An 11,757-nucleotide genomic window follows, 5' to 3' on the forward strand; every position below is an offset into this window, starting at 1 on the left:
GCATCCACCCTCCCTCCACCTTCACTGGCCATTTGCCGTTTGCTCTGAGGCAGAATCACAGAACACTGGGCTGTCCCTTGGGGACCCCGTCCCTCAAAGCTCTGGTCCTGTCCATTGCAAGTCTTCCTCCTCTCCCCTCAAGTCGGCTTCTCTTCTGAGGTAGGAGAGTTGGGTTTCTTCCTCACTCATTCCATACTCTAGACCAACGTTCTTCTCTCTGGACGGACAACATCAGTAACGTCGTTGAGGGCAAATCCCCACGCTCCACCCCAGCCCTGCTGAGGCAGAGGAGCTGGACGTGGCCCTGGAATCTGTGGGCTAACCGGCCCCCAGGTGCTCCGAGCCAGAGTCTGAGGGAAACTCTAGTTCCAGAGTCTTCACCCTCCACATCCAGCGCCCTAGAGTTTAAACCAAGTCTGGGATTCAGAAGCCTCTTCTCTCCCTGAAGCGCTAGGCTTTCCAAACTTATCTCAGCTTTAAATATTCATAGGCCCACCTGAGAACCAACTCAAAAACCACGCTTCATTTTTTAACAGCCTGATTGAGAGGTAATTGACTACTATCAACTGCACATATGTAAAGTGTACCATTTGATAAGTTTTGACTTATGTAAACATCTGGGACACCATCGCCACAATCAAGATAATGATCACCACAAAAAGTTTCATGTTCTGTCAGGATTTGTTTCCGGTTTTGATGGGTTTCTCCTGCCTTGGCGGGACCAGCCTCAGCTTCTCTTGTTTTCCGGGTGAAGGGTGGGGGGCGCGGGGCAGGGAGAAGAAGGAGTTGCCAGGAGAGGAAATCCACTGGGCAAAAATTTAAAACATTATCTCACTGGAGTCACTCTGCCCCTCCTACTTCAGAGGGAAAACCTGATTCTGAGCGCCATGCTCGGAACTGGAGGTCCCGCAAGGAACAAGACAGGCACACACCTGAGCCCTGAACTCAGGTCTAGCAAGGAATCCATGCGTTTCATGCGTTTGTGAACCACCGGGAAGGGCATCGGCAGGTAGTGTGCTGAAGAGGGAATACCAAGAGAGCCGGTCCGGACCTAGCGAGAAAGCAGGGCATTGAAACTGAGTCTGAACTGACAAGGTGTGTTCCAAGTGGAAGACACTGTCCGTGTGTGCAGCCAGGGACAGGGCAGCTCGAGGAGGGCCCTGAGAAACTGAGCAACAAGGCCACTTTCCGCTTCTCACCAGACGCTGAATCTGCCCGTGCCTGCATCTGACTTCCAACCTCCACAGCTGTGAGAGAGAAATGTCTGTTGTTTGAACCCTCAAGTATATGGGACTTGGCTATAGCTGCCCTACCAGACTAAGATGCTCACAGTGTCTCATGAACTCACTAAGATGCTCCTTGACTCCGGGAGGACTCTGTTACTCCTGGGCCAAGCACGGACATGGGGTCTCGGTGAGCCTGGGAAAACCAGAGCCTTGGATCCAGCCTTCCTGGCTGCACCACAGAGCCTCTCCGTGGGGGCACTGTGGTGAGGAACTGTGGATCCTTCTAAAACATGACCCACTCCAACGTCCTCCCAGGCTGGCCTTTTCCACCATCCCTCTGTCCCCTTTCCCTCTGCACAAGTTCTTCCTTAGTTCTCCCTCTATTGGCCTCTCCCCGGCTGAGGTGAGATGAGGGTAAAATGCTGATGCATTTCCTGAGGAAATACTGTCATCTGACCCTCAGCCAGCGCAGTGTTCTGCCCCCTCAGGTATCCTGGAAGAGGTGGGGTCCAGCTAGCCTCTCCCCTCGGCACCCTGGGCTCTGTCCTAGGTTGCTTCCCCTACGTAATTCCCACGAGTCAGGAGATAAGCCCAGGAAAAAGGTGGATATTCCACTTCAGGAAGGTGGCCTCCTTCCTGCCCAGGCCCTGTCTCCCTAGAGGCTTCGGGTACCCAGGGGAGGAGCTCTTGTCTTCAGCTGAAAAAGCCCTTGAAGGAGGATTTAGCCGGACTCCACTCCTTATACTTTCAGAGTCCTGCATGGAGTGGGAACTGGAAAAGTTGCTCATTACCCATTCGAATCAGAGTATTTGTTTTGTTTTGTTTTTTTAAGATTTTATTTATTTGAGACAGAGCATGAGAGAGAGACGTGAGAGGGGAGTGGAGGAGCACCAGTGGGGATGGGGATGCGGGGGGGAGAGGCAGGCTCCCCGCTGAGCAGGGAGCTGATCCCAGGACACTGAGACCATGACCTGAGCCTAAGGCAGACCCTTAACAGACTGAGCCACCCAAGTGCCCTTGAATTAGGGTATTTGTTGAATTGAAACTCCCACCTGACTTGTATTCAGAGCCTATCTCTGTATTCCTTTAAATCAACGCATTCAGGTGTCTGTTTTCAGAGAGTAAAAACCTTGAGCGATCCTAGAAGGATTTTTCAGTGTCCACAGCCAGGAGCACTAACAGCAGTGTTCCTGAGCACTGCCCGGGGGTGGGGGGTGGTCCCTGGCTGTCCCCTACCCCCAGGCCCTGCACGGTCCCACATTTTAGCGGTCTGCTTCTCCCTCTGGTTGATTCAGTCTCCACTTTTTTACCTTTTGCCTCTTTCAGAGTCTTCCCTTTTATCTTTCTAACTCATCACCTTCCTATGCATCACTAGCGCTCACACCCCCCACCCCCCACTCACTTTCTAAAGGTTATTCCAGAGCATGCTTTCCCCATCACAAATTTATATTGCAGTAACCCTCCACATTCACACGAAGCAAGGCTGATGATTCCCCACCTGACTCACAGTCTTTTAATAGGATCTTCCAGATAATCTCGTTTCCGCCTCCCATTTTACCTAAAAAGAAAGCCTCCCCAAACCCCCACCCCCTCACAAAGAAAAAGAAAGGGCCCAGAAAGACCAAAGGGCAGATGGGTTCAGCGCGAGGAGCCCCTCCCCACCTGCGGCTCCTGCCACAGGATTTGCTAGGCTCCTGTCCACAGATGTGGCTGAGTCTGCAGCTCAGTCAGCAGAAGGGAATTGAGCACCACCTTAACTGGGGTCCCAGAAACAGGGAGAGCAGGATCGTGGACAAGGGATTTACTACCCAAGTGCTCCCAGGAGATGCTGCAAGCAATGGTGGACCAGGACAGAGAAGGTAAGGAAGCCATAAAGGCGGCCACCTCAGGCAGGCTGTGGAGAATAGGCTCGTCTCAGGGTCTCTCACCCCAGGACAGAGGAACCAGCCCTCACAATCCCACACCTGTGGGTTATTGGGAACACCCCCGCCCCAGAGGACAGAAACTCCTACCAGGAAGAAGCATAGATGGGTGCGTCCATTTTCTCTACTTCGTGGTATGTCTCACTAGGAATAGAAAAGAGGCAGCTTCAGTTTTCTGTGTATTTGGTGAGGGGCTCCAGCGGTCTCGGGGCTGTCCCTGAAGGTCACAGCTGTCTGACGTTAGCAGCAAATCATACAGAACCTGGACACGGTGCACAGTCAGTTGCTGGGGTCCAGGGAGCTTGGGTGGATCACCAGCGGGATCGTTGTAGCTGCAAAGGCGGGCCGGCCCAGTTCCAGGGGCTTCCAGGCCCTGGCCTTTGAACCACCACAGAAATGAGGGCACTGAGGAGTTAAATCACTTGCCAAAAACACTCAGCTTGCAAGTGCCAGGAGGGTTTCCAACCAGACACTCCACTCTAGCCTGTCGTCAGCCTCTGGCAACTCAGCCAGTCTCGGAACTGTGCAGAGCATGACCCTTTGGTAAAAGAAAACAAACAGATCCGCTTATTTGTACGTGGGGGGCAGGGAGGAGATAACCAAACGGTGCTATCTTACACAAAAGAGTTCGCGTGCCCGCACATGTGTGTGTGTGTGTGTGTGTGTGTGTGTGTGTTTAGAAATGTTCACTTAAATGAAGCTCTAGAATAGCCAAAAATCATCTAATATATGGTGGGAAAATATCAGAACAAAGGTTGCCTGAAAAGGAAAGTAGGTACTTTGTGGGTTTGATATTTGTGTGTGGTTTCTTTCTTTTGTCAAAACCAGAAATACACTTAAAAACTGTGCATGTCCTTGGATATAGAGTTTAACTCCACAGACAAAAAAAGTAAACAAATATGAAACTCTAGCTAATGATTTACCCACTGAAGTATTGAAGGAAAGTACTGAAGAGGAAGTATACTGGAGAGGGAAATTGCTGATGATTGCACTTTACTCTGAAATACATACCCCCCCCAAAAATATGGATTGATGGGAGAGTAGAGGCAGGGAACATGGGCAGATGTGTGATAAAGCAGAATAGTAAAATGTGAATTGTAGAATCTGGCTTGAGTATACAGGTACTCACTGCAGAATTATTATTTCTGTATATTTGAAATTCTTCACAAAAACATGTTTGGGGGAATAATGTAGTTACCTCTAGAGAAGTCATGGGGGACAATATGAGTGGATGAAAGGGGACCTTATTTTACTCTATATGCTTCTTAATTGTTTCATTAAGCATGTACCATTTTTGTAACAATGTATTTTAATTTAAGAACTTAATAAGAGGGCGCCTGGGTGGCTCAGTGGGTTAAGCCGCTGCCTTTGGCTCAGGTCATGATCCCAGGTCCTGGGTTCAAGCCCCACATCGGGCTTTCTGCTCAGCAGGGAGCCTGCTTCCTCCTCTCTCTCTGCCTGCCTCTCTGCCTACTTGTGATTTCTCTCTGTCAAATAAATAAATAAAATCTTTAAAAAAAAAAAAAAGAACTTAATAAGAAGTGCCATAAAATATGATCTTTCCCTTGTGGAGTATATGGGAAATGTGATGGGAAATTTAAGACACACACAGACACACACACCCACACACACCCACACACACCCACACCTTTCATTGTATGGTTGTTGCCAATAAAAATGGCATTAACAATGCATATGACCCACGATGGAAGGTCAAATGTGCTTTGGTCCTGCTCTGTCATCAACGGACATTGTGACCCGGGCCTCAGGTCCACAGGGTGGACAAGGGGGGTGGTTTGAATATTCTTGGGTGCCTTCCCAAACTGCTAGAGACATTCCTGGTAGATGTCTATATGAATGGTGTCAGTATGATTTGAAGAGATCAGAAGAGGAAAACCGCTGAATCCAGGAGATTTATAGACTTACACTTGAAAAATACACGTAATGTTTGGAAGCCAAAACCTAGGGAGGATTATGCTCTGGGATTATTGTGCAAAAGGATTGTTTGTGTTCTGCCCGAGGAGGAAATCTTACATTACTCTGCAGTCCCTCTGCTTGTGTCTCGGAGCAATTCTCTGAGTGGGATGGGTGAACAAGAACAAGAACGGTAAATAAAGTTTTATTGGAACACAACTGTGCTCACTTGCTTCTGGATCCTCTCTGCTTCTGGATAACAACGGCAGAACTGAATAGCCGTGACAGAGATAGCCTCGCCTGGAAAACCTAAAATATTTACACTCCGGGCTTTTACAGAAAAAGGTTGCCCACCGCTGCTCTGAACATTCCCTTCTTTTCTGGTGTAATCTGCATCGCGCTTCCGTTGCTTTCTTAGCGGGTAAGAGGAAGAGGCCTGCGTGTCTTTCCGTTCAGTTCTTTCCCTTTCTCCTTCTCAGGACCTCTCTCCAGCTGGCTGCTTCCGGGATGACCAGGGCTTTGAAAGCCAGGGAAGAGGCCTCCGTGTCTGGTCTCTCCACCAGTGACTTCCAGCCAGGTGCATCTGCAGTGGCCAGGGGGCAGGGGTGCGTGCGGGGAGCTGTAGACGCACCGGACACAGCAGCCAGGAAGAGCTCAGGCAGCGCAGGGCTCGGGGAGCAGCCTCGGGACCTGGGGAAGGTTGCCACCCCTAAATGACTCCTGCAACAGAGGCACTGGCCCAAGACGACAGTGGGTTCCTCAGCATACATTATGGAAGACCAGCGACTCCTCTCCCAAATGACCCCCTTTAAAATCAAAATAAAGCACAGACATTTGTCCTGTGTGCTTCGAAGGGAGATGAGGGTCGTTCCTGCTGAGGCTCCTCGGCCAGGCGTTCTTCACTTGGTTTCCTTTTTCACTGTCCGATTTCCCCGGTAACTTCTTCAGCCCTGTAGCCGGTGGGAAGCCGTCAAGAGGTGTTTGCTTGCAGGCATCACTTGTGATGGAAGTGGAGCTCACAGGAGAGGGGCTGGCTTCTTCCGTCCTCAATCTTCGGTGCTCCTGAGGCAGTGTCAGAATCTTCTCTCAAGGGTAATAAACAAAGGAGGTTATCAACTGGAGGAAACACAAATCCAGCTCCACAAATGGTGCTCTTCCATGGCTGCTCTCTGTTCTCTTTCTTGACACTGGTGACATCGGCCACTGATGACTTATCAAAGCCTCCAAAGACAAAACTCAATCAGACTTGAGCTCGGTGAAGATTTATGGAGTAGAGTGAAGGCAGAGGACAGTGCAGGGCACAGAGGTGCCTGAGCTGTAAGTCCTGTCCTCGAGCAGGGCACAGTCAAATGTGGGTATGGAACACACACGACAGGGGTCTGACGGGAGCTGTAAGAGGGGTGTCTGGTGCTGAGCAGTCCAAAGAAGGCAAGAGTCTCAACCAAGGCCAAGAGAGAGTACGGGGCAGAGGACAGGAAAGACTGGGCGGGGCTAGGGGGGTGGACTTGAAGGCCAGGTTGGTCAGTTATTGTCATGATAATGCTGCCACCCACACCCCCAAAAGTCGTTCACATGTCTGCAGGTCTGCTTGAGGTGGGCTGATCTGGGATAGCTGGTTTGAGCAGCCCTGCTTCACACTGAGGGCTCTGTGGGGCTTGGCTCAGTCTATTCAACATTTGTTCAATCTGGAGCCCCACTTATGCACTGCTGGAACTTATTAACAAATAAGTGAATACATGAAGTGTTGGGCAATGACCAACAATACTCTTGGAGACAGTTTTTTTTTAGTGTGTAAGGTGCTGTCAATCTCTTACATGTTTGGACCTCCTTCTTCAGTGCTTCATGTTACAGTTCAGATGTCCAAGGAAAGCTACCCCAATTGGCTTCACTGGGTGCGAGGATATGAGTGTGTAAAGAATCCTAGAAACCTTTTGTTCTCCTAATTAAAAGGGCTGGATGCAATGGGTATAACCTTTCTTCCTTTGCCTTTTTTTTTTTTTTTTTTTTTTAGTTGTGGAGGTGAATGGGATGGCAGGAGCTCTGGTCCCCTTTTTGTAACCATGAGGAAAACCCAAAGGCATCTCAGAATCACGGATTGTGTTAGGCCTGGTCCTTCAAGAAGCAGATGCCTATATGGGATTAAATGCATAAGGCTCTTCTTATGGGAAAATGCATGTGTGAGAGAAAATAGGGAGGGAACTGAAGAAGGCTGGGAGAGCCATCAGATTATGATCAAGTCTTCACCCCAAGTGAAGAAGAGAAGGAGAGAAGGTTCTGCGGTCTAAAGAAAGTTCAATAAAGCCACCAGGAAGTCTTCAAACTAAAGCTGGTTGTCAGAGGAGTCCCGGATCTCCCAGGATGCGTCTGCCTCGGTATCCCTGCTGCACCGTCATTGGTTGGGAGCTGCCCGTGGAAGGCATAGCTTTGGCACAAACACTGTAATGGATTTTAAAGAAAAACAGCTGGGGCGCTTGGTCGGTTATGCTCCCTGTAGCTGGAGGACTATGAGGCATAGCCCCAGCACCAATCTTTGCACTATTAGGCCATAACCCAAAACTGACTTCCTCTGGAGTTCTTGCTATCAGAGGGAAAATAAGCTCCTATTTGCCTCTCTACGCCCTTATCCTGTTTTCCATATTTGCTGATGGATGCATTCCTAACAGATATGCCCTTCACCTTGGTTAAAGCCCAGCTTCCCACCCCTTCAGGGCTCCCCTCTTTCTTCCTTCCCTTTCTGCCCTCTTGTCTCCTCTCTCCCCTTTCCTCCCTTTATTTCCTCATGCAGAGCAGCCTGATACAGCCTCCATACTTGAACTCGTGCCAGCACCCAGGCCTCAAGATCCCACCTTCAACCCCAAGTTGAAGTGGCTTATCAAGCTGTTTTTCCAGAACAAACACATTCTCTCCATCAAAGGAATTCTGGATCCAGGTGGTAAGATAAAGATTTTGGCTCCTTGTGCACACATATATCAATACATGTGCCTATGCACACACACACGCACACACACACGCACTTTGACTCTTCTCTAGGATAGGTTACCCCTCTTCCTCCCTAACATGTGCACTACTCTAGAACTGAGCCCCTATCTTTTTATGTGTAATTTAATTAAGTTATAAATTATTTTAAAAATACAGAAAAGTATCAGGAATAATACAACACTCACAGAAACATCCCATGGATTTTACAAGTGTTAACACTGCCATTTTTGCTTTAAGTCTCATTTTATGACACAAATTATTACAGAAAATAATTATAATAATAACACTTTTCTAGTGCTAGGCCCTGTTCTAAATACTTCACGTGCATTAACCCCCTTAATCATCATACGAATCTGTGAAGTGATATTAATATTGTCCTTGTTTACAGATAAGGAACCTGGGGTCCAGAGGTGTTGAGTAACCTGCTAATAAGTGTAACAGCCACAATTTGAATGCAGACGGACCAGACTAAATGTAGTTTTTGGCTCATATTCTATTTATTCTTATGCTTAGAATATAATTACCCAACAGATATTTGTTGAAAGTGTATAAACAAATACACTTTCATTTAGTGTATAAACATATGACTGACTGACATTCTGGGAAAATCAGGCTCGATGAGATGACCAGGTCCTTTGTGTGAAATAACCCCAGCCATAATGTTGTACATTCCCTATGAGATACTGTTATCTTGAGTTCTAAAATGTTTTTAATTTCCCTGGCCTACTGACTTCCTGCTGGGAAGAGGCATAGTTCTTACCTTCGTTACCTGTTGCTGCATGACGATTTACCCTAAACAAAATGGCTTAAGATTGTTCTGTTATTATCCCACACCATTGCTGGGGTTCAGGGATTCTGGGCATGGCTGGGGATGGCTTGTACCTGCTGCACAAGATCAGGGGCCTTGGCTACAGAACTGGGAGACCAGAGCAGGGATGACCAGCTCGAGGACTGTTCCCTCATGGGTCCGGCGGTTGGTGCTGCCTTTTGCCCAAGGACTGTGGGCCTGGGCATGCTAACAACACACTAGCTGCGTTCCCGGGGCACATATCCCTGGGAGCAAGTCAGGCACAAGCCCTATTGCCTTTTAGGACCTCAGAGGTCACACAGTGTCACTTCCACTTTATTCTGTAGCTCAAGGCAGTGATGAAGGTTGACCAGGATTCCAGGGGAGGAAATACAGATGCTCCTTTCCATGCGGGCATGTCACTGACCTATCACAAGGAGACCACGTGGCATGGGGTAAATGTCTAAACTACCACAGACCCTGAGAACCAGTGTAATAAGTATTCTTTCTGTCATGGAAGGAAGTTGATTCTTTCTAAGCAGCTGGATCCCACTACAATGTAGGAGAATGGATTGGACCAGGGCATCCACTATGAGGGCAGAGCGAGAGAGCAACCCTCACCATGCATTTCAACCATTGTACCATGACCACGACACTCTTCTCTCTGCCTATTCAAATGTCATCAGCCCTAAAAACAGCGAATACGAGGGCCGGCTTACAAACCCGGCCAAGTCTCATTGTCTGCAATTCCGCAGTGGTTTTCTCTCCAGGGAGATGGGTCAGCTCCTCTCAGTGTTTCACTTTGCTCCCAAACCCACCATGTAGAGGTGAGCAAGGGGCTGCGGCTGCCCCCCACAGCAGCAGCACCAGCAAACCCCTTCAACTCAGAGCCACTCTGACAAAAGGGAGGGGGCACTGTGTGGCTCTTGTATCCGCCCAGGGAAGAACCAGGGTCCAGCTGGGTTACATTCCTGGAGGGAAGAAGATTTAATTCATACCTTGAAGAAATAAAGCCCACATCCTATTTGACAGTTCAAATGACTTATTCTCCTTGTCCTGATAGAAAATATCTACTTCTACAACTGAGCAAAAAGATGTAATAAACTGAAAAAGTTCTCTTGAAGAAGAGGTTATGGCATCTTTGCTCTGAAAAGAGAATGGCAGGTCGCTATTAATGGTCACATCACACACCTAGCGTTCTTCTGAGAGTGGCGATAAATCGAGCAAACCCTTAATGTTTTCTTCGGGTGTAACAGGAGAAAGTGTGAAGTGTGCTGACTTGAGGCTCATCTCCTGTATGCGTCCCAAACACCATGGCTGCGGGCGATTCTTGGGGTATCCGGACTGCTCCGAGAGCCAGGGGCGACGTGGCTGTGTCTATACGGGGAGGGGGACAGGTTGCTCCTTCTTTTTACTAAAGAAAGTCAGCCTTCTCCCTGTCCTGTGACCACTCAATTTCTACTGTCACTCCATAAATAGCTCCCTGATTTGGGCCATATTTTTTCTAAGAAATGAGTTATTAAAGTTATCTAATTTAATCATCGGGAGATTATCTTCCTACACCGATTTAATAAAGGAAATTAAAATGTGTTTTCTTTTTGTTAGTATCCTCAACTGCCATCTGCTTAAAAATATGGATATAATCAGCCACTGGAAAGTATAAGAAACAGATCATGTTTACAAAGGAGTTTTCTCTCCTTTTAAAAAGCGTGTGAATAAAATTTTGAAATCCCCACGAGGAAAAAAAAATCTGCCAGAATTTTTAGTTGAAAGAGATTTCATTTCATAGCGAGAACTGGTCATGTAAAATGATCCCTCCAAATAGGAACCCGCAGCTTCCTGGTGATTGTGTTATTTTTAAGACAAATGGGGTATTTTTTTTTTCTAATTTATTGTTATCCGAAACCTTTTCTGCAGGTCCCTCTGGTAACACTCAGTGGGACTAAATCAGGCCACCTGTTCCCGTTGGTTTTCAGTCTTACATATCTGGAAAATCTCTCTAGTCATCTTTCCCCAGTAAGGATCATTCTGGAAAAATAAATACTCTTTTTACATTTACATGAGTATATTCTGAGTAAGGGATATTAACATTAAGATTTTTTCACTACTTAGAAGATTGACATTAGTTCTCCATCTTCATCAAGGAAAACATACATTGATTTTTTAAGCAGCTTTATTGAACTATAATTAACACACCATGCAATGCACTCACTTAATGTATACAATTCAATTTTTTCAGTACATTCACATGGTTGTATATCCATCATCACAATCTACTTTTAGAACATTTTTGTCTCTTACCAAAAAAAACCTACAAAAAACCCTGTACGCTTTAGTAGCCATTCCTCATTCCGTGCCTCCGGCCCATGCAACACCGGGACCCATTAATCTACTTTCTTTCTCGACTAAACTGCCTTCTCTGGACACTTCTTATAAAAGGATTCATTCAACATGTAGTCTTTGTTGACCGGCTTCTCAGCATAATGTTTCTGAGGTTCGTGCAGGTTATAATAGGTATCAGCACCCTGTTCCTTTTTATAGCTGAATAACACCTTGTTTTCCTTCTCCATTCATCAGTTGATAGACATTTAGGTTGTTTGCAATTTTTAGTTATTATGAATAATGCTGCTGTGAGTATTCATGTATTCATATACAAGTGTTTGTGTGAATAGACGTTTCAGTTCTCTTGGGCATATACCTAGGAAAGGAATGGATGGGTTCTAGGATAATTCTATATTTAACTTTTTGAGGAAAGGCCAAAACCATTTTAAGCTTCCACTAGCAATATGCGAAGGTTCCAATTTTTCCATATACTTGCTAACACTTGTTATTGCTTGCATTTTTCACTACAGCCATCCTAGTGGGTATGAAGTGGTGTCTCATTGTGGTTTCCCTAATGACTGATGATATCGATCTTGTTTCCAGGGGC

Source organism: Lutra lutra, chromosome 1 (assembly GCF_902655055.1).
Source record: "Lutra lutra chromosome 1, mLutLut1.2, whole genome shotgun sequence".
Classification (NCBI taxonomy): Eukaryota; Metazoa; Chordata; class Mammalia; order Carnivora; family Mustelidae; genus Lutra; species Lutra lutra.